At 40.5% G+C, this 22970-nt stretch overlaps 1 pseudogene; it reads right to left on the bottom strand.

Moving 5' to 3' along the window:
* LOC108636215 lies at window positions 12367–19517 on the bottom strand (annotated as a pseudogene).

Genomic DNA, 22970 nt, shown 5'->3' with positions numbered 1-22970 from the left:
TTTTTACCATAATGTCATCAAAGAAATGTCACAGGGCAAACTAATTTAAAAGAATAATATGAAATTATTAACTTTTTACAATGTTTCTGAATTTATTGTCTCTACGTTTGCTCATACAAATAAGTATACTATTGCACTATATATTTATTAGTGATGTTTATAAGTATATTCTCAGAGAATGTTGTTCTGTAAAATTTATTAAGCAATGTGTTAGTCTGAAATCAATGTAGAATACAAGGGAAAGGATATATATACCCTGATGGCTCAGATGGTAAAGAGTCAGCCTGCAATGCAGGAGACCTGTGTTAGCTCCCTCTGTTGGGAAGATCCTCTGGAGGAGGAAATGGCAACCCACTTCAGCAATGTTGCCTGGAAAATCCCATGGACAGAGGAGCCTAGAGGGCTGTAGTCCATGGGGTCGCAAGAGTTGGACATGACTGAGCAATTAAACCACCACCATACACCATTCCTATAACTATTTGCAATATGTTATCTCAGATTGAATGATAATGTGTTAAAGCAGCAAAAATTCAATGAACAAGCTGCTCTAATTAGTACACTTTTGCTATTACCAGGAAAAGAACAACTGATTTTGGAGACAGAAAACTTTGGTTACTTTATAACAAAAGATTAAATTCAGATTTGAGATAATGGAGAAGAGATAAACACAGGTGTATATAATTAAATTTCATAAAATATTTGTTTGAAATAGAAAACTGTAAATTGTATTGAAATCTACCAACTGTCCTGAAGCTTTTTGTTGGGAGTCATAATTTATCCCCTACTTTCTCATTACCCCTAATTCATGGATCCCCAGGAGCTCTTCTCTAGGCTGTTAGGTGAGCAACTGAAGATTTACCTTCTTATATATGTATCTCTCCGAAGACCTATGCTTCCCTGAAGTGAGAAAAAGTCAAATGAGTTTCCCTGGTGGCTCAGTGGTAAAGAATTCACCTGCCAATGCAGGAGTCACAAGTTTGACCCCTGGGTCAGGGAGAGTCCATGGAGAGGAAGAGAACTCTAACTGCATCTGCTGATTCTCAACTGCCTTCAGCTCAAAATAGTTCTTATACCAAAGTGGCATATTTTTGCACGACATATTCTAGGCCCCTTAAACAATTTTCTGACACTACTTTAAATTATGAAAACTCCTTATTAGGAGAACGCAGGATACTGTTCTAAAGTCTAGCATCAAAGTAACTTTTCCATTATTTTTTGTTACTCCTGGCATATACCTTAATTTCTCACTCTCCTCTTAAATCATCTTTGGCTATTTTCAACTTCAGCCATATTCTTTTAAATTTTCTTTATCATATGCTTTCATTCACTATATGGCACTATAGCTTTTCTATTGCCATATTTTAAAATGTTTTAAATGTGCTCTTTCCACTTAGAGATCATCTTAGCCCAGGTTCCCTAGAAAATAGATTCTGAGGGGACAAAATATAAAATACACCATGTGTTACATGCTAACACTTTAATGGGACTGAAATCACAGGGAAGCAGGAAAGAGTGAAAAAGGGAAATGAGGCAGAAGAGAGAAAAGGTTAATTGAAAAAGAGTTTCACCTATCTGCTCAAGACTTCGTAATAAGAATGCATTCCAATTATATCAAGTGGCTTTCATGGCATCCACCATGAAAGATGTTAAGGCAGTGCACTGATCTTCAACAGTGCAATGAAATGAGTTGTATATCTAAGGCAAATGAATAAAAACATGGAGGAATTACTGAAACATAATGTTAATATTATTTTTCTAAACAAAATAATTATCCTTACTTTAAAAATTAAAAATATCTCAGAAAAAAGGTTAGTGAGAAAAACCTTCAAAATATCTATATTCTACCATCCTTAGAATGTAATATCACAGTGTCTGGAAGCTGATAGCTACATGTAGAGCTCGAGCTATAAGTGTGTTTTTGTGAACAATGCAAGTATCCAAAAACTCAAAAAGAAAATGAAGTCCAATTGACCCTCAGCTTCAAATGAGTGTTCAGATACCTGTGCATATTAAATTATATTGACTAATTTCAATCTTTTGGGGGGGGGGGTCTGTTTAACTAATACATTCATAACTTCCTTTCAATTTAGGAACTTTTAAAATAAATCATCAGAACTCTAAACTGTTGAGAAGTTAAAAAATGTTACACAGGAGATATACTTTCTTAGCAAAGTAACTATAATCCCATAAACATTAGTAGAGATACAAATTTTATCAAACACCAAAATCCAAGAATGCTGCCTTTCAATCAATTTCTTTTTAAATTTACAGTTCATAAAGCACCATAGTTATAATTACTATTTTTCTGATAGTAGAAATAAGTGAATAAATAATTATCTAAATAAGTAAATGTTAGTCGCTCAGTCATGTCCTACTCTTTGCAATCCCATGGACGGTAGCTCACCAGACTCCTCTATCCATGGACTTCTTCAGGAAAGAATACTGGAGTGGGTAGCCAGTTCCTTCTCCAGGGGATCTTCTTGACCCAGTGATAGGACCCAGGTTAAGCATTAAAATATAACGTTATTAACAGGTAAACTTAACAATGTATAATTAGGGGGAAAAACTGACTTCATAAATTATTAATGTGATATGTAATTACAATAGTTATTGTTTCATAAGTTGCTTACTATTTTAGGGCTATTGAACACCCAGCATAAAATTCTCATATACTATTTAAATAATTCTGATTTAGTTTCTTTACTGATAGTGCAAAATTCTAGTCTTAAGTCTTTGACTTTTTTATTTTTAAATAAATAAATATATTTTTAAAATACTCTTGATGCCACAATAAGATGTACAACTCTCAACTTAAAGCAGAAAAATATAATAGTCACTTGTATCTGGGATTAAAATGTGAAAATTTTTAAATTTAAGTATGAGTTTTCCCACAGTCCAAACCTGGCTGTAATTGGAAAGTTATTGATAAACTGGGCTTTCCTGGTGGCTCAGATAGTAAAGACTCTGCCTGCAATGATTGCTTTACAGAAATGCTCTGAATATGTGTTCTGATATTAATATATGCTGCCTTGTAGTCTATAACCATGCAGAGGTACATATACTTGAGATAGCTAACAGATTTTAATAATTCATCTCTTGAAGACATAAGCAATGAAAGTAGTATTCTATTGACTTGATATGTGAGATAAAAAATATTGTGATGTTTCACAATGCCCTGACTGCAAAACACAAACACCATGACTGTTGAAGTGTCAGACTGCAACAAATATCATTACTATATTTATTTTTCTTTTCACTCAACTCATAATTAAGAAAACACACTCAGCACTTGTTTTTACTTTCTTGACAATATATTTATTAACAAAAAATGCATGATGTGAAAAATAATATCAACATCTTAAACATGCTATTTGTTGTCATGGTTAAACATACTTGACCATAAATTTTCAGAGGGGACATATGTATTTGGGCACTAAATAAGAAGCATTAAATTTGGTAGAAGCATTAAAATTGTCCTGGCTTCAATTGTGTGTGTATGTGTATATATATATATATATATATATATACACACACACACACACATATATATATATATATATATATATATAATTTGGAATCTTTTATAAAAGAACTGATGTTAGAGATGAAGGAAATATTATTTAAGAAAATAAAGACTAGACATATTTATTTTCTGCATAGTTAGCCATTGTTAAATTCATCTTTGGAAATAAATGCTAGAGGAAATGATACAATCTCACATGAAGGCAATAACATAAAATCTATCGTTCTGCTGTATTTTCAGGTTTGTTTAGGGCTGTTTTTAGCATCACCATATCTGCATTTCAAGTACAAAGGTTTAGGAAAGAATTATCTTTATACATATGTACTGACTTAATTTTAAGAAAGGTGCATTATCCTCCAGGAGCAACATTTTTACCTAAGAATTGTGAAGTTTATTGTATTACTAATTGTTTAATATACTAAAGTTAAAAATGTTACACGGGGAATATACTTCCTTAGCAAAGTTTACAGTATTTGAAAATCCTGTTTCAGGAAGTATATTGTCTGTATGTTGTGAGGGAGGTGTGTTCCAAATGTGACTTGCAGTAATGTAATTTAAATATGGGCATCTTTGGATGGGAAAGTTTTTGGGTTTTTTTTTGTGTGTGTTAAGAAGTGATTTTGTGGAATAACATTAAAATTATAACTTGAAAAATATTAGATTTTCCTGAGATAAAACCTGATGGTTCAAATTATAATTATTTGATTTTTTTTTAATTCTTAGAAGAAGTCAGAAAAAATAAACCCAGTTAAGCAAGTTTTTAAAAAATCTTTTGTTTCTTAATCCTCAGAATATTAAACATTGTTTTATGGAAGAAAGAATAGTCAAAATAGTCAATAGTCAATACTGAATAGTCAATCTTGAGAGAGAAGAATCAAGCCAAAAGTATTATGCTCCTTGTTTTCAAACTATACTACAAAAGCTACAGTCATCAAAAGAGTATGATATTGGCACAAAAACAGACACATGGATCAATGGAACAGAACAGAAAATCTAAAAATGAACCCACACTTATATGAGTAATTAGTCTATAAAAAAGGAGGCAAAAATATACAAAGCAGAAAAGACCACCTCTTTAATAAATGGTGCTGGGAAAATAAAACACCTACATGCAAAAGAAATAAATTGGCTTACTTTCTCACACCATGCATAGAAATAAATTTAAATTGATGAAAGGATTAAATGTTAGATCTGAAACCATAAAACTTCTAGAAGAAAATAAAGGGAGTGAGATTTTTGACATTGGTCTTAGTAGTATTATTTTTTGGATCAGTCTTCTCAGACAAGTAAAACAAAAGCAAAAATAAATTACTGGGAGTACATCGAATTAAAAAGCTTTTGTAAATTAAAGGGAACTGTCAACAAAATGAAAAGACAAGCTACTGAATGGGATAAGATATTTGCAAACAATATGTCAACTAAAAGGTTTATGTCCAAAATGCTCAAAGAATTCATACAACTCAACATCAAAAAAATTTTTAAGAAAGTTTAATTTAAAGATGGATAGAAGATATGAATAGACGTTTTTCCAGAGTCGACATTTGGATGACCATAGGCCCATGAAAGGACATTCAACATCATTAATGATCAGAGAGATGCAAATCAAAACCGCAATCAGATATCACCTCACATCTGTCAGAATGGTTATTATTAAAAAGATAACAAATAATAAATATTGTCAAGAATGTGGAGAAAAGCAAACCCTTGTGCACTGTTTGTAGGAATGTAAATTGATTGAGCCACTGTAGAAAATATTATGGAGGCTTCTCAAAAAATTATAAGGAGAACTACGATTTAGCAATTCCTTTCCTGGTATTTATCTGAAGAAAAAATTATTCATGATATATGCACCAGTTCCTTGGAGCGTCTGTTTATTATTTATTATGGGGAAAAAGAGTGAAAGTGTTAGTCTTTCAGTCCTATCTGATTCTTTGTGTAGCCCCTCAGGCTCCTCTGTCCATGGAATTCTCCAGCCAAGAATACCAGAGTGGATTGCCATTCCCTTCTCCAGGGGATCTGCCTGACCCAGGGATTGAACCTGGGTCTTCTGCATTTCAGGCAGATTCTTTACCATCTGAGCCACAAGAAAGTGAAAGTGAAAGTGAAGTCGCTCAGTCGTGCCTGACTCTTTGCGACCCCATGGATAGTAGCCTGCACCAAGCTCCTCCATCCATGGGATTTTCAAGGCAAGAGTACTAGAGTGGGTTGCCATTTCCTTCTTCAGGGAATCTTCCCAACCCAGGGATTGAACCCAGGTCTCTCACATTGTAGACAGGTGCTTTACTGTCTGAGCCACAAGGGAAACACCAATAGTCATTATATACCGTATGAAAGAAAATAACAATGCATTGAAGTACAGAATAATGTGATATGACAGTGCTTACTTTAAGAAAATGATTAGCAAGGTCCTCTCTGTGGAGGTAATCTTGAATGAAAGATTTAAACATTGAGAAGGATATAGTCATAGAAACTGTGAGAAGCAAAGCAGAGCAGTAACATTTAACTTATGTGAGGAAGTTAACAGAAATTTGGTTTAGATGGATACTAGGTAGGATTAGATGGCATTAGACATAGGCGAGTTTGTAATTTATATCAGGGAGAATATGGAAATGAAACAGTTTTGTAAGCATGAAATATAAACAATGCAGTTTACAGTTTTTTGTTTGTTTGTTTGTTTGTTTGTGTTAAGGCAATCATGTTGCTGTGTTGCTATTGGAAAACTGTAGAAGTGTGGAAACATATTACAAAGCTGTTTGAGGAGACCTGATAGTGGGTTTGACTAGGGTAGCAGAGAAGTGTATGTGAGGTAATCAATAATAATAAATGTGATAGTAATATTAATGATACTACTTCATAGTGGTTGAGGAGATTTGAAAGAGGGATGATAATGTTAAATATAGAATCTAAGTTACACAAAGGAGAAAGTGATGTCAGAAGATGCTTTGTATCATGAAATTATTGTGAGAATAATGCCCTAGAGTTCTAGTGAAATTGTATGATTGTGAAATTAAGCTTCTTGAGCAAATGAGATGAAAGCTCAGATATTTGTGGATGGGAAGCAAATTTTTATAATAAGTCTTCAAAAGTGGCCCAAAATCTGGAGATGAAAATCTGAAGTGTGGTCATAGCAGTAGATAGTTGAACTGGAGGGGGAGAAAGGACATCTGAAGAGAGACCTGAGTGTTAGATGGCTAATCCCTGTGAAAGTTGAATTCACAATGATTGATGACAGGTAAGGGGAGGGAGGAGGACAGAGTTTTCAATGAAATAAATGAAGTTGTTGTTGCTCAGTCTCCAGGTCGTGTCTGCTCTTCACGACCCCATGGATTGCAACACTCCAGGTTTCCCTATTCCTCACCATCTCCCAGAGTTTGCACAATTTCAGGTCCATTGAATTGGTGATGCCATCCAGTCATCTCATCCTCTGTCACCCTCTTAGCCAAAGTACTGTAGCTTCAGCTTCAGCATTAGTCCTTCCAAAGGTTATTCAGGGTTGATATCCTTTAAGATTGACTGGTTTGATCTCCTTGCTTTTCAAGGAATTCTTGAGAGTCTGTTCTAGCACCACAGTTCAAAAGCATCAATTCTCCAGCGCTCCACTGTATCCAGCTCTCACATCGATACATGACTACTGGAAAGATGACACCTTGACTGTACAGACCTTTGTTGGCAAAATTATGTCCTTGATCTTTAACACACTGTCTAGGTTTGTCGTAGCTTCCCTTCCAAGAAGCAATCATCTTCAAATTTCATCACTGCTTTCACCATCCTCAGTGATATTAGTGAAGTTACCATGAAGTTCAAAGTATAAGGCTATTGGACTTCTAAACTGAATTATTCAGCTTTAAAAACAATCTAGAAAGTGAGGTTGGAGGGAAAAACTACAGCTGCTCACTGAATAACTCTAAAACCAAACAATCTCATCTCTAACACAGAGATTATTTTTATTTAATACTCTATAAACTGAAGCATTTTTACTTCAATCTTAGCAGGATAAAACTCTTCTAAAGCATTAGAAAGAAAATGATCATAATATACAAACTATCTCCATTATAGATGCAAGCTTGACCCCAGAATCTCTATTTGGAACGCATTTTATTCATCTAGCTTTGTTTTTAAGAGCAACTGTACGAAAACATACAATTCCACTTAAATAGATACATAGCAGTTAATAGTTCAGTTCAGTTCAGTCGCTCAGTAATGTCCGACTCTTTGCGACCCCATGAATCGCAGCACGCCAGGCCTCCCTGTCCATCATTATCTCCCGGAGTTCACTCAGACTCACGCCCATCGAGTCAGTGATGCTATCCAGCCATCTCATCCTCAGTCGTCCCCTTCTCCTCCTGTCCCCAATCCCTCCCAGCTTCAGAGTGTTTTCCAATGAGTCAACTCTTCGCATGAGGTGGCCAAAACACTGGAGCTTCAGCTTTAGCATCATTCCTTCCATCTGAAGGGCTGATCTCCTTCAGAATGGAATGCTTGGATCTCCTTGCAGTCCAAGGGACTCTCAAGAGTCTTCTCAAACACCATAGTTCAAAAGCATCAATTCTTCGGCGCTCAGCCTTCTTCACAGTCCAACTCTCACATCCATACATGACCACAGGAAAAACCATAGCCTTGACTAGACGGACCTTAGTCGGCAAAGTAATGTCTCTGCTTTTGAATATACTATCTAGGTTGGTCATAACTTTTCTTCCAAGGAGTAGCCATCTTTTAATTTCATGGCTGCAGTCACCATCTGCAGTGATTTTGGAGCCCAAAAAAGTAAAGTCTGACACTGTTCCTACTGTTCCCAATCTATTTTCCATGAAATGATGGGACCGGATGCCATGATCTACGTTTTCTGAATGTTGAGCTTTAAGCCAACTTTTTCACTCTCCTCTTTCACTTTCGTCAAAAGGATTTTTAGCTCCTCTTCACTTTCTGCCATAAGGGTGGTATCTCTGCAAATCTGAGGTTATTGATATTTCTCCTGGCAATCTTGATTCCAACTTGTTTTTCTTCCAGTCCAGAGTTTCTCATGATGTACACTGCATATAAGTTAAATAAGCAGGGTGACAATATACAGCCTTGACATACTCCTTTTCCTATTTGGAACCAGTCTCTTGTTCCATGTCCAGTTCTAACTGTTGCTTCCTGACCTGCATATAGCTTTCTCAAGAGGCAGGTCAGGTGGTCTGGTATTCCCATCTCTTTCATAATTTTCCACAGTTTCTTGTGATCCACACAGTCAAAGGCTTTGGCATAGTTAAGAAAGCAGAAATAGATGTTTTTCTGGAACTCTTTTGCTTTTTCGATGATCCAGCGGATGTTGGCAATTTGATTTCTAGTTCCTCTGCCTTTTCTAAAACCAGCTTGAACACCATGTAGTTCACGGTTCACATATTGCTGAAATCTGGCTTGGAGAATTTTGAGCATTACTTTACTAGCATGTGAGATGAGTGCAATTGTGCGGTAGTTTGAGCATTCTTTGGCATTGCCTTTCTTTGGAATTGGAATGAAAACTGACCTTTTCCAGTCCTGTGACCACTGCTGAGTTTTCCAAATTTGCTGGCATATAGAGTGCAGCACTTTCACAGCATCATCTTGCAGCATTTGAAACAGCTCAACTGGAATTTCATCACCTCCACTAGCTTTGTTCATAGTGATGTTTTCTAAAGCCCACTTGACTTCACATTCCAAGATGTCTGGCTCTAGATTAGTGATCACATCATCATGATTATCTGGATAGTGAAGATCTTTTTTGTACAGTTCTTCCGTGTATTCTTGCCACCTCTTCTTAATATCTTCTGCTTCTGTTAGGTCCAGACCATTTCTGTCCTTTATCAAGCCCATTTTTGCATGAAATGTTCCCTTGGTATCTCTAATTTTCTTGAAGAGATCTCTAGTCTTCCCCATTCTGTTCCTTTCCTCTATTTCTTTGCATTGATTGCTGAAGAAGGCTTTCTTATCTCTTCTTGCTATTCTTTGGAACTCTGCATTCAGATCCTTATATCTTTCCTTTTCTCCTTTGCTTTTTGCCTCTCTTCTTTTCACAGCTATTTGTAAGTCTTCCCCAGACAGCCACGTTTCTTTTCCGCATTTCTTTTCCATGGGGAATGGTCTTGATCCCTGTCTCCTGTACAATGTCACGAACCTCATTCCATAGTTCATCAGGCACTCTATCTATCAGATCTAGGCCCTTAAATCTATTTCTCACTTCCACTGTATAATCATAAGGGATTTGATTTAGGTCATACCTGAATGGTCTAGCAGTTTTCCCTGCTTTCTTCAATATGAGTCTGAATTTGATAATAAGGAGTTCATGATCTGAGCCATAGTCAGCTCCTCGTCTTGTTTTTGTTGACTGTATAGAGCTTCTCCATCTTTGGCTGCAAAGAATATAATCAATCTGATTTTGGTGTTGACCATCTGGTGATGTCCATGTGTAGAGTCTTCTCTTGTGTTGTTGGAAGAGGGTGTCTGCTATGACCAGTGCATTTTCTTGGCAAAACTCTATTAGTCTTTGCCCTGCTTCATTCCGCATTCCAAGGCCAAATTTGCCTGTTACTCCAGGTGTTGCCTGACTTCCTACTTTTACATTCCAGTTCCCTAGAATGAAAAGGACATCTTTTTGGGGTGTTAGTTTCTAAAAGATCTTGTAGGTCTTCATAAAACCGTTCAAATTCAGTTTCTTCAGCATTACTGGTTGGGGCATACACTTGAATAACTGTGATATTCAATGGTTTGCCTTGGAGACAAACAGAGATCATTCTGTCATTTTTGAGATTGCCTCCAAGTATTGCATTTTGGACTCTTTTGCTGACCATGATGGCTACTCCATTTCTTCTAAGGGATTTTTGCCCACAGTAGTAGATATAATGGTCATCTAGTTAAATTCACCCATTCCAGTCCATTTCAGTTCGCTGATTCCTAAAATGTCGACGTTCACCCTTACCATCTCTTGTTTGACCACTTCCAATTTACCTTGATTCATGGACCTGACATTCCAGGTTCCTATGCAATATTGCTTTTTACAGCATCGGACCTTGCTTCTATCACCAGTCACATCCACAGCTGGGTATGGTTTTTGCTTTGGCTCCATCCCTTTATTCTTTCTGGAGTTATTTCTCCACTGTTCTTCAGTAGCATATTGGCCACCTAATGACCTGAGGAGTTCCTCTTTTGGTATCCTATCATTTTGCCTTTTCATACTGTTCATGGGGTTCTCAAGGCAAGAATACTGAAGTGGCTTGCCATTTCCTTCTCCAGTGGACCACATTCTGTCAGACCTCTGCACCATGACCTGCCCGTCTTGGGTGGCCCCGCAGGCATGGCTTGGTTTCATTGAGTTAGACACAGCTGTGGTCCTAGTGTGATTTGATTGACTAGTTTTCTGTGAGTATGGTTTCAGTGTGTCTGCCCTCTGATGCCTTCTTGCAACACCTACCATCTTACTTGGGTTTCTCTTACCTTGGCGTGGGGTATCTCTTCACAGCTGCTCCAGCAAAGCACAGCCTCTGCTCCTTACCTTGGTTGAGGGGTATCTCCTTACCTCTGCCGTTCCTGACCTTCAACTTGGGATAGCTCCTCTAGGCCCTCCTGCACCTGTGCAGCCACTGCTCCTTGGGTTACTCCTCCAGGCCGCCGGCCCTGGCCTCGGGCATGGGTGGCCTCTCCCAGCTGCCGCCCCTGGCCTCAGGCTCAGGGTGGCTCCTCAGGGTCACCGCCCCTGGCCTCAGGCACGAGGTGGCTTCTCCCGTCCGCACCTGATCTCAGATGTGGGGTGTCTCCTCCTGGCCACCACCTCTGACCTCTGACCTCGGACGCGGGGTAGCTCCTCCCGGCCATTCCTGCACCGTCGCAGCCTGGCACTCTCAGAATTCTTTGCTATACCTTGTTGATCTAGGCTAAAGAAAAAAATAATAATAACAATATTATCCCTAACAAAGTGATAAATAAATGATTTACAAAGGAAAATACTGTTTCAGTATGGGTTCCTTGCCAAATCAGGTAATTAAAACATACCAGTGAGCTCTTCTCACCAAAGTCTCCTCTAGCAAATTGTTAAATGTTTTTCAAGGTAACACAAATACTGAGATAGAAGACATACAACTTTGGAAAGACTACCATGTATCAAGAGTTGGGCTTAAAGAAAAGATGCCACCTGGTGTCTCTAGTTTGTTTTTTAATTTTTTGGCAGTCAGGCAGAGGCCTTTATTGGCTGATACACATCTACCTGCTGTGGCAGTCACAGGCAGTTGTGGGAGCAGGCGGCCCCCTCTTCCAGGCCCCTGGAAGGAACTGAGGGTTCAGTGGTCAGAACTGACACAGGAGCCCTGAACACCCAGTCATATCAGGTAGCTTGACCTCAGGGTCAGGAACCCAGCACCAGAAAACAAGGAGAGGAGGGGTGCAGGTGGGCTCCCCAGGTTTGGCTGGGGAGCGGGGAGGCTGAGACTGCCTGCCCTCATTATCCCCGGAAGTGTGGAGGGCCGAGCAGTTGATGAGACCACAGAAGCTCCAAACCTGCCATCCCTGCCGCAGACCTGCATCACCCCACTTCACAGAGGGCAACTGAGGCCCAGAGTCCTGAGCCCTCTCACCAGGGCCACACTTCCCTCTCAGGCCCCAGTCCCTGCTCAACCTCATGGAAGGCGGACATGCACGGGGTACCAGGACCAAGACCCCCACCCAAAGGCCCAGGTGGCACAAGGCACCCTGAGGATATTAATAAATATGGACCAGCAGGCCCCGGGGACAGTTGACCCAGTCCAGGCTGGGAAGGGAAGCCTGGCCTGGCCCTCCCCATGGGGCCACCACCATCCTCAGTTTGTCTTGTCTCAGCTCTTGGGGGCCAGGATCTAGGAGCTGGCAGTGTGTCCTTCCCTTTTGCCCTTCAGGAGGCTGGAGGTGCCCCTGGGGGTGGCAAGGCTTGTCCCTGACCCCTCTGGTTGCAGTGAGCTCTTCTCACCAAAGTCTCCTTTGCAGCCAGGTTCTCTCCACTGCCCCTCTAGAGACTTGGGGTCCGGGCTCCCATTGCAGTCCTCTGGCTCTTCTCTCCAGGGTGGCCTGAGATTTCTTTAGGTACAGTGGGGCCTGGAGCGGGGAGGGGGGGGGGTCCCTTATATCCAGGACTCCCAGGAATGCCCATGGGGCCAGGAAGTCCAGGAGGACCCATGGATCCTGGGGAGGGGCCTGGGGACCCAGCCAGTCCAAGGGGCCAGTGGCTGCTGGTCTCAGTGAAAGTGTTGGACAGAAACAGGTCTTCAGGCTGGGAGATCTGGTTGTAGGGTGATCCAACAGGGGCTGGGGGGTGGGGCAGGGAGGCCAGGGGGGCCAAGAGGGCCTGGGGGCACTGGAGGTCCCCTCTCTCTGTTGTACCCGCAGCTCTGGCCTGACCAGAGCTCCCTGGGGGACGCTGCAAACCTGGTGGACCTTTCATCCCCACTGGGCCCCCACTGCCGGGGTCTCCTGTGGGGCCAGTGGGCCCAGGAAGCCCCTGGGCACCAACTCCATCATCTCAAGGGAACAGAGGTGGCCTCTGGTTTTCTCTGGCTCCTGGCAGCCCTCGAAGGCCTCCATCTCCGGAGCTGCCCTGGGCAACTGGGGAGCCCCAAGGTGGGGCAGGGTCCTCAGTGGGGCAGCTGGGGTCGGGGCCCTGCACACTCCGTGACAGTCAGCCCTGCTACCTTGGCCTCCAGCACCTTCAGCTGCTCAGTCAATTCGACACTTTGCTGCAGTTGAGAAAACCAGAGAAGCCTGTGGGCCCCAAGGGCTAACCGCCAGGTGGCGCTGCCCAACCACCCCCGGGGCCACGAAACCAGAAGAACCTTCAACTTCCTTGCAGCTCGGCGGCCAGGGCCTGGAGGCCACATATTCACTGGCAGGCGGTCATCGTCTTGTGCATCACCTTGTACGTGGGTCTTACCCCTGTTCTGTAGCTGTCACTCAGTCGTGTCCGACTCGCACGACCCCGTGGACTGTAGCCCACCAGGCTCCTCTGTCCATGGGATTCTCGAGGCAAGAATACTGGAGTGGGTTGCCATTTCCTTCTCCAGGAGATGGATCTTCCCGACCCAGGGCTCAAACCCGGGTCTGCTGCATCGCAAGCAGACTCTTTACTAACCGAGCCACCGGGGAAGCCCCTGTAGCTGTTCCCAGGGCAGCTCACTGGCCAGGGACAATTCTGCAGCACCCTCTGCAGGTAGGTGCCATTCTGCACGTGGCACGAGAGGGTGCTGGTCACCACATAGGAGCACCAGTTAGTTCCCCCTGCCCCCAACGCTCTAAGCGGCACTGCCTCACAGGTGGCCAGAGCCCGCAGCAAAGCAGCACCAGGCCTGCAGGGTGCCCCTGCTGCTCCCCGAGCCCTCCCGCGCGGGCCCCTCACAATAGCTCCCAGCCTGGTGTGCCGGCTTGCCTGTCTGCCCACGAGGCCAGCTGCCCCAGCTGGTTCCCAGCACAGCACCTTAGAGGGCTCTAGTTTGTTATATAACTAAACTATGATTGAATTTATCACAGACAAATCCATGAAGCATAGGATTTTTAGAAAGTTCAAATTATAAGTGATCAATGAGCATTTGATGCTTTTGAATTGTAGTGCTGGAGAAGACTCTTGAGAGTCCCTTGGACTTCAAAGAGATGAAATCAACCAATCCTAAAGGAAATCAACTATGAATATTCATTGGAAAGACTGACGCTGAAGCTCCAATAATTTAACCACCTTTTGCAAAGAGCTGACTCATTGGAAAAGACCCTGATGCTGGGAAAGGTTGAAGGCACAAGGTGAAGGAGGTGACAGAGGAAGAGATGGTTGGATGGCATCACCAACTCAATGGACATGAATTTGAGCAAACTCTGGGAGACAGCTGAGGACAGAGGCGCCTGGCCTGCTGCAGTCCATGGGATCACAGAGTCCCACGTGACTTAGCAACTGAACAGTAGCAACAACATAGAGCATTAGCATCACCTGTGAATAAGAGAGCCTACTGCTCTAAGAGCCTCCTGTTTAAAAAATTCTGATTTTTGTGTACTCTGTTTCTTCCTTCTCACAGTTTATATCAGTCCAGTGGAGAATGCAATGGCAATCACCCCAGTACTCTTGCCTGGAGAATCCCATGGATGGAAGAGCATGGTAGGCTGCAGTCCATGGGGTCACTAAGAGTCAGACATGACTGAGCATCTTCACTTTCATTTTTCACTTTCATGCATTGGAGAAGGAAATGGCAACCCACTCTAGTATTCTTGCCTGGAGACTCCCAGGGAGAGAGGAGCCTGTTGGGTACTGTCTATGGGGTCACACAGAGTCGGACACGACTGACGTGACTTAGCAGCAGCAGCAGCAGCACAAGCCATCATCTGCTTGAAGGAGAAAAAAGCAGGATGAAGAAATTCTGAGTACAGAATCTAAAATGAGTGAAGGAGTTACCCATAATTTAAAATTTTGTTCATTGCCTTTGGGTTCCTGTTAAAATACTAACTGGTGTTAGGTAATATTGTAAAACAAAATATGTAATGACAAATGTGTTTTCATTGCTTAATATACATTCTTGGAATCCTAGGCTGAAAGACAGTGATATAAATCATATATATGTACATGTATATATGTATATATACACTCATATAAGCAGTTCATACACACACACACACACACACACACACACACACACATAGGCTTTGAATTATTTTTTCCCTTTCCTTACCATGTACCAGTGGATAGATTTCAATGTAGCAAAAGATGATATCTCCCACTTTTATTGTTTAAATTACAATAATGAAACTTAACTCAGAAATTTATCAAAGGAAGGAAATACAATCTGAAAATGTGTGATGAAGTTAGGGAGACTGTGGTTCAAATTTTCAATAAAATAGGATTAACATCATATAACTCTAGCAACAGTGTTATGTTAGAAGCCATCAGATAACACTGTCGCTTTAAATCAGAAGCATGACTATGAGGGAGAGCTGTCTAACAAATGTGCATCTGTCAATCTTAATGCTTTATGATTGCTACAAATACATAATTAAGTGAAGAACTGCTAGTCTTCATTTGTGGTTAGTAGATCATAAAATTTAAAATATGGAATCAATTTGACAGAGTCTAGAAGAGAAGAATGCCATATTAAAGAGCTCTAATGCTGAAATAGTTAAAATTGAACTTTAATTCTAATTTTCCCACTTATAAGGTATATAATTTTGAGAAATTCAGTTAATTTATCTAAATCTCAGATTCTTTCTTTGTAGAAATATTATCAAACCTATAGATTTGTAAAAATTAAATATGTCTCATATATAAAATAGAACTTGGCTTGCAAGAAGTAAACCTCAATGAATTACGTATGCATAACAGTATATGGATTTATATGTATAGTTGTAAATGCCTTCATATAGCTAGATGGATATTCAAATAGGTTTTCTCATTCAATATCTATTGCCAAATAATATTATCCTACAAAATAGCTTACTCCATTAAAAGGACACAAGCACAACAAAAATAAGAGAGTTGTTTCTCAAGTAGCATGCTAAGTATATGCAGGAAAATTATCAACCACACTAGATTCTATCTTACAAATTTCAGAAAACCAGTTAAGATCAAAAAGTAACTTGGCAAAAGGAATTGAACTTACCAGGTCAACACATTGTGAATCTAATCTTTTACATTTTGTATCTACTTTGCTGGATTTTTTTTTGGATTACACATTTTTATGTTCCTAGGTCACTACAAAATAGAGAAGTGCCTGCTAAACCACATTAAATTGCTCTCAATATAGCTTTAAAATACGCTGTAATATTGCCTTAATCAGACTGTCTCAATAACCTTAGCAGCTCACTGTAGAGCTGCTGTATAAAAGAATCTCAGTAAACTGCCTCAAAATTTAGTTGATTTCAGACTGCACACCTAGGTGACTGATCATTTTCTAGAAATGGTGTCTGTAAATTTGGAAGCTCACAGACTCAATACGCCTGTAAATTACTTATGTAATTAAAATAAGTAGCTGCTCCCTTTAATGTGCAATTTTATGAGGAAGTAAATATTAATACTATATTAGATCTGAACATGGAACAACAGACTGGTTCCAACTCGGGAAAGAAGTAGGTCAAGGCTGTATATTGTAACCCTGCTTATTTAACTTCCATGCAGAGTACATCATGAGAAACGCTGGGCTGGAAGAAGCACAAGCTGGAATCAAGATTGCTGGGAGAAATGTCAATAACCTCAGATATGCAGATGACACCACCCTTATGGCAAAAAGTGAAGAGGAATTAAAAAGCCTCTTGATGAAAGTGAAAGAGGAGAGTGAAAAAGTTGGCTTAAAGCTCAACATTCAGAAAACTCAGATCATGGCATCTGGTCCCATTACTTCATGGGAAATAGAAGGGGAAACAGTGGAAACAGTGCCAGACTTTATTTTGGGGGGCTCCAAAATCACTGTAGATGGTGATTGCAACCATGAAATTAAAAGACACTTACTCCTTGGAAGAAAAGTTATGACCAACCTAGATAGCATATTGAAAAGCAGAGACATTACTTTGCCAACAAAGTCCATCTAGTCAAGGCTATGGTTTTTCCAGTGGTCATGTATGGATGTGAGAGTTGGACTGTGAAGAAAGCTAAGTGCCGAAGAATTGATGCTTTTGAACTGTGGTGTTGGAGAAGACTCTTGAGAGTCCCTTGGACTGCAAGGAGATCCAATCAGTACATCCTAAAGGAAATCAGTCCTGGGTGTTCATTGGAAGGACTGATGCTGAGGCTGAAACTCCAATACTTTGGCCACCTCACGCGAAGTGTGGACTCATTGGAAAAGACCCTGATGCTGGGAGGGATTGAGGGCAGGAGGAGAAGGGGACAACAGAGGATGAGGTGGATGGATGGCATCACTGACTCGATGGATGTGAGTTTGAGTGAACTCCGGAAGTTGATGATGGACAGGGAGTCCTGGCGTTCTGCAATTCATGGGGTCACACACAACTTAGTGACTGAACTTAACTGAACTAAACTGAATGCAAGTCTGTGTAAGAAATGTTCAATGTCACTGTGAGCATACCTTGTTTTATTTTTTCATAGAAGAGTTGCACCAGGTCTTAAACAGCAAACCAAATGAAAAATTCCTCTAATATCACATTTCACATTAAAAAATGAGACATACACATGACATTTATTGTGGGAAACAGTGGAAACTGTGGCTGACTTTATTTTGGGGGGCTCCTAAATCACTGCAGATGGTGATTGCAGCCATGAAATTAAAAGACGCTTACTCCTTGGAAGGAAAGTTATGACCAACCTAGATAGCATATTAAAGAGGAGAGACATTACTTTGCCAACAAAGGTCCATCTAGTCAAAGCTATGGTTTTTCCAGTAGTCATGTATGGATGTGAGAGTTGGACTATAAAGAAAGTTGAGCACTGAAGAATTGATGCTTTTGGGCTGTGGTGTTGGAGAAGACTCGAGTGTCCCTTGGACTGCAAGGAGATCCAACCAGTCCATCCTAAAGGAGATCAGTCCTTGGTGTTCATTGGAAAGACTGATGTTGAAGCTAAAACTCCAATACTTTGGCCACCTGATGTGAAGAGCTGATTCATTTGAAAACAACCTGATTCTGGGAAAGATTTAAGACAGGAGGAGAAGGGGATGACAGAGGATGAGATGATTTGATGACATTACCGACTCAATGGACATGAGTTTGGGTAAACTCTGGGAGTTGGTGATGGACAGGGAGGCCTGGCGTGCTGTGGTTCATGGGGTCACAAAGAGTTGGACACAAATGAGCCACTGAACTTAACTGAGAAGATAAATTATTTTCTTCTGCACAGTGATATGTTTTGGTAATAATTTATAAAGAGCAATCATTTTCACATTCTCCAGTTTTCCTCTGTTGTATACTAACGGTTTTCAACCCTGGTGAGGCAATGTCCTACCTAATAACAATCATAAATATATAAATTAAAAGAAAACCGTACCATCAAAGTCCTTCCCAGGTAGCTCAGTAGTAAAGAATCCACTTGGTAGTGCAGGAGACACAGGAGATGCAAGTTCAATTCTTGGGCTGGGAAGATCCCCTGGAAGAGGAAATGGCAATACACATCAGTATTGTTGTCTGGGAACTCCCATCATCAGAAGATCCTGGCCAGCTACAGTCCATGGGGTCACAAAAGAGTCAGACATGACTTATTGACTGAGCATACATACACAGACCATCAAAAATTGAGAATACCAAGTGTTTCTTAGAAAGTATTGATATAGACATTTAATAACTTTCCCCTTAATATTTTTCTGAGATTGTTTTCATAGGAAGCATTCTCAAGTTTCTAAGCACTGGAATTCTAGCATTTGGTAGCAGAAGAAAAAAAACAAAACAGGCTTTGGGAGCCTCAGCTTACAATATTGCAAAAGAAAACTACAGCTAGAATTAACAAGCAAAATATAGAATAATGTCATTTTTTATTGCACCACTTGCAGACTCATTAATTTATTAATAATTTATTGACAGATAAAGCATTTATCTCATTTTTCAGATTTTGTGTTCTTTCTAAATCATAATAGGCATTACTCATGTTCAGTATCTAGGTAAAAATATTTGTCATATACCTTTTATGGCTACAGAATATGCAACATTTTCTAAGCATCCACTAAAGACAAATGCTATAATTCTCAGTGTTACTAAAGTAACAAGTGCTTACGTTTTTATGCTTCAGTTTCTTTAAAGGCCACCAGCTCTTGAAAATAGGACTCTTTCAGTATGGTAAAATTTGAAGACTTAATTTTGGCAATTGGATTTGAAAACTATTAATAAGTCATACATGCACATGATAAATTCTTGCCAATAGGTTAACATATTTCTTTTGCTGGTTAAAATAAAATTCATTCATAAGGTTATATAAAATAGTTATTCTAAAGTCACTATCCCAGTGATCTTATCATTAACTTGCCCAACTATCACTAAATTTTCCTTTAATGTTAATTAGGAACTTGATCTCTCTAGCAGAGCTAAAAACTTTATAAGGTGGGGCCATTGTGGTTCTTCATGTCATGGATATGTCTCTTTCACTAAGGGAATGTCAGGAGATAGTTCATGACTGGGGTGCCATTATCCATCATCTATGAGTTAGACAAATTATCTTGGAACCATGGAAAAACCCAACTTCTACAAATGAAAAATAAACCTTTTCAAATTATTATAATTTACACATGACATATATTATTATGCCCTGCAAAAGTTGAATTTTTAGTACAGTGTCAGTTTTATTAATAATAAATCTGCTTACCCAGAAACACAGTAAAAATATTGGTAAAATAATCCAAGGACAGGGACTAGTAAGGGAAGACATTTTTAACTGAGTACGATAAAGTAGAAATTACCACTTTAGCAAACCAGAGGTAGTTAATTGATGATTATTTTAAGGAATATTTTCAACTCCAGCTGTCTCATTGAAACACCTCTCATACCAGGAACTGTCATCTCTACTAGGGATTTCCTCCTCAAAACAATTGACAATAAGAGCAAATTTAATAATGAGACATTTAATGTTAATAAGACAAATTATTAATTAACATTGTATCTTTGTGGGGCTTTTTATGCAATATGACAGTAGCAATAACTTGGCAATGTCTATCAATTTCACTGAGGCAGTAGTATTTATTATTCATCTGAAATAGGAGTCGAGAATAGAAATTCTAGCTCAAACAGTGAAGTAACTAGCATTTCCCAAGATACTTGCTTTTAGGCATAACTAAAGGGTTGACTGAAGGGTTAATAGGGTAGCAGAGATGTGCCTGCAAACAGGCCTCTCTGCTAGGGCTGGACGTCCTTCAAATGAGGCATTCTGCCAAAGAGTCTGGACACAGCCTTGAGTTTGATGGTCCCTTGCAAACAAGGGGGCATTCCCTTCTTGTGATAAAGAAGGAATAGAGGGCTTTGTACAGACTCTGCAGTAGACTAGGATTTTACTCCCCTTTGCTATACGATAACATGTATGCACCTGCGCTGTGCTGAAAAGGCTTACTCATGCAGTCTGGAATTCTGCTTTGGGGGCTTTTATAATAAACGGCAATTAGTTTTTTGCCCAGTTCTGTTCCTCCGGCCAGAGTGTGAGTGTCGTCTGTCTCTTGTGTGTGTCTTGTTATGTGTCATTTCACTTGTAATCTCCAACATCTGGCACCCAACGTGGGGCTCGAGTGAAACCGAAGGGTGAGTAACCCTGGGGGGATTTTAAATCCATAGCAGAGGCACTGTAAAGATGGCGGAGGAATAGGACGGGAAAACCACTTTCTCCCTCACAAATTCCTCAAAAGAACATTTCAACGCCGAGCAAACTCCACAAAACAACTTCTGTAGGCTGACAGAGGACATCAGGCAACCAGAAAAGCAGACCATTGTCTTCAAAAACAGGTAGGGAAAAATATAAAAGACAAAAAAGGAGACAAAGGAGGTGGGGAGGGAGCTCCGTCCCGGGAAGGGAAGCCCGTCCCGGGAAGGGAATTTTAAGAAGAGAGGTTTCCAAACACCAGGAAACACTCTCCCTGCCAAGTCTGTGGCGAGCCTTGAAACACAGAGGACAACATAACAGGAAGGAAAAATAGATAAATAATTAAACCACCCAGAAAGCTGAGCAGCAGCGGCAGAAAAGGTGACAAGCCGCAGCAATTGCGCTCGCCAAACTCCTGAGCTACTCGGACCTGGGAAGGGCACAAAGCGCAGTCCCAGCCGAATCTGTGCCTCTGAGGGCTGCCTGAGCGCTGAACCTGAGCAGCTTGGACCGGGGAAGTGCACGCAGCCTAGGGCTGGCCCCAGACGGTTCCCGGCTGAGCATCGTAGAGCTGGAGCGGTTTGTGCTCTGCGAGAAGGGACAGGTCAAGCGGGGCTGAGACACTGTGTGCACATGACAGTGCTATTTGTTTGCAGCATCCCCCCTCCCGACAGCGCGACTGAACTACTGAGCCTAAAAAACCAGCAAACAGAAGAAGTTAAACAGAGGGAACCACCTTGGAAGTGATCCCACACGGCCCACAACATCAGAGAAGGGCCAGAAATATTTTTACTATTTTTAAAATCATTCCTTTTTTTTTGTTTTGTTTTTTTGTTTTTTGTTTTTTTTTCTTTTTTTCTTTTTTCTAACTTTTTTTTAATTGTTAAGTCTTCTTTTTCTCCTCGAATTTTTATTTCTATAACCTACTATTACTATTAAAAAAAAAAAAAAGACTTTTTTGTTTTTTTAAAGGCAAACACCAAATATAGTCTTTGGATGGTTGTTGGTGGTTTTTTGTTTGTTTTTTGTTGTTGTAGTTTTTTTGTTTGTTTTTTTTTTTAATAATTCTTGTTCTTTTTTTTCTTTCTTCCTTTTTCCTTCTGCTTCTTTTCTTTAATATTGTATTTTTGAAAATCCAACCTCTACTCTAGATTTTTAATCTTTGCTCTTAGGTTTTTGTTGTCAATTTTGTACATTTAAAAACCAAAACTTCACTACCCAAGTTTACCTGAGAGTGAGATTACTGGCTTGACCACTCTCTCCTCCTCTGGACTCTCCTTTTTCTCCACCAGGTGGCCTCTGTCTCTTTTCTCCCCCATCTCTTCTTTATCCAACTCTGTGAATCTCTGTGTGTTCCAGACGGTGGAGAACACCTAAGGAAGTGGTTACTGGCAGGATTTGTCTCTCTCCTTCTCATTCCTCTCTCTTATCCTCCTGGTCACCTTTGTCTACTTCCTCCCTCTCCTCTTCCCCGTATAACTCCGTAAATACCTCTGAGTGGTCCAGACTATAGAGCGCACATAAGGAAGTGACTACTGGCTAGCTTGCTCTCTCCTCTTTTGATCTCACTGCATCTCATTCCAGTTACCTCTAACTACCCCCTCCATCTTCTCCTCTCCTTGTAACTCAGTGAACCTCTCTGAGTGTCCCTCAATGTGGAGAAACTTTTCATCCTTAACCTAGATGTTTGATCATCGGTGCTGTATAGATGGAGAAGTCTAGAGGCTACTGTAAAAATAAAACTGAAAACCAGAAGCAGGAGGCTTAAATCCAAAGCCTGAACACATTAGAGAACTCTTGAATTCAGGGAACATTAAGCAATAGGAGCTCATCAAATGTCTTCATACCTACACCAAAACCAAGCTCCACCCAAGGGCCAACAAGTTCCAAAACAAGACATAACACTCAAATTCTCCAGCAACACAGGAATACTCCCCTGAGCTTCAATATACAGGCAGCTCAAAATTATCCCAAAACCTTTGATGTCTCATAACCCTTTACGGGTCACTCCACTGCACTCCAGAGAGAAGAAACCCAGCTCTACCCACCAGAACTCCAACACAAGCCTCCCTAACCAGGAAACCTTGACAAGCCACTGATAGAACCACACCCACAGTGAGGAAGCTCCATAATAAAGAGAACTCCACAAATTACCAGAATATAAAAAGGCCACCCCAAACGCAGCAATATAACCAAGATGAAGAGACAGAGGAATACCCA

The sequence above is a fragment of the Capra hircus genome, chromosome 1 (assembly GCF_001704415.2).
Source record: "Capra hircus breed San Clemente chromosome 1, ASM170441v1, whole genome shotgun sequence".
Classification (NCBI taxonomy): domain Eukaryota; kingdom Metazoa; phylum Chordata; class Mammalia; order Artiodactyla; family Bovidae; genus Capra; species Capra hircus.
The sequence above is the reverse complement of the archived record's forward strand: the minus strand, read 5'-3'. Positions and strand labels throughout refer to the sequence as shown.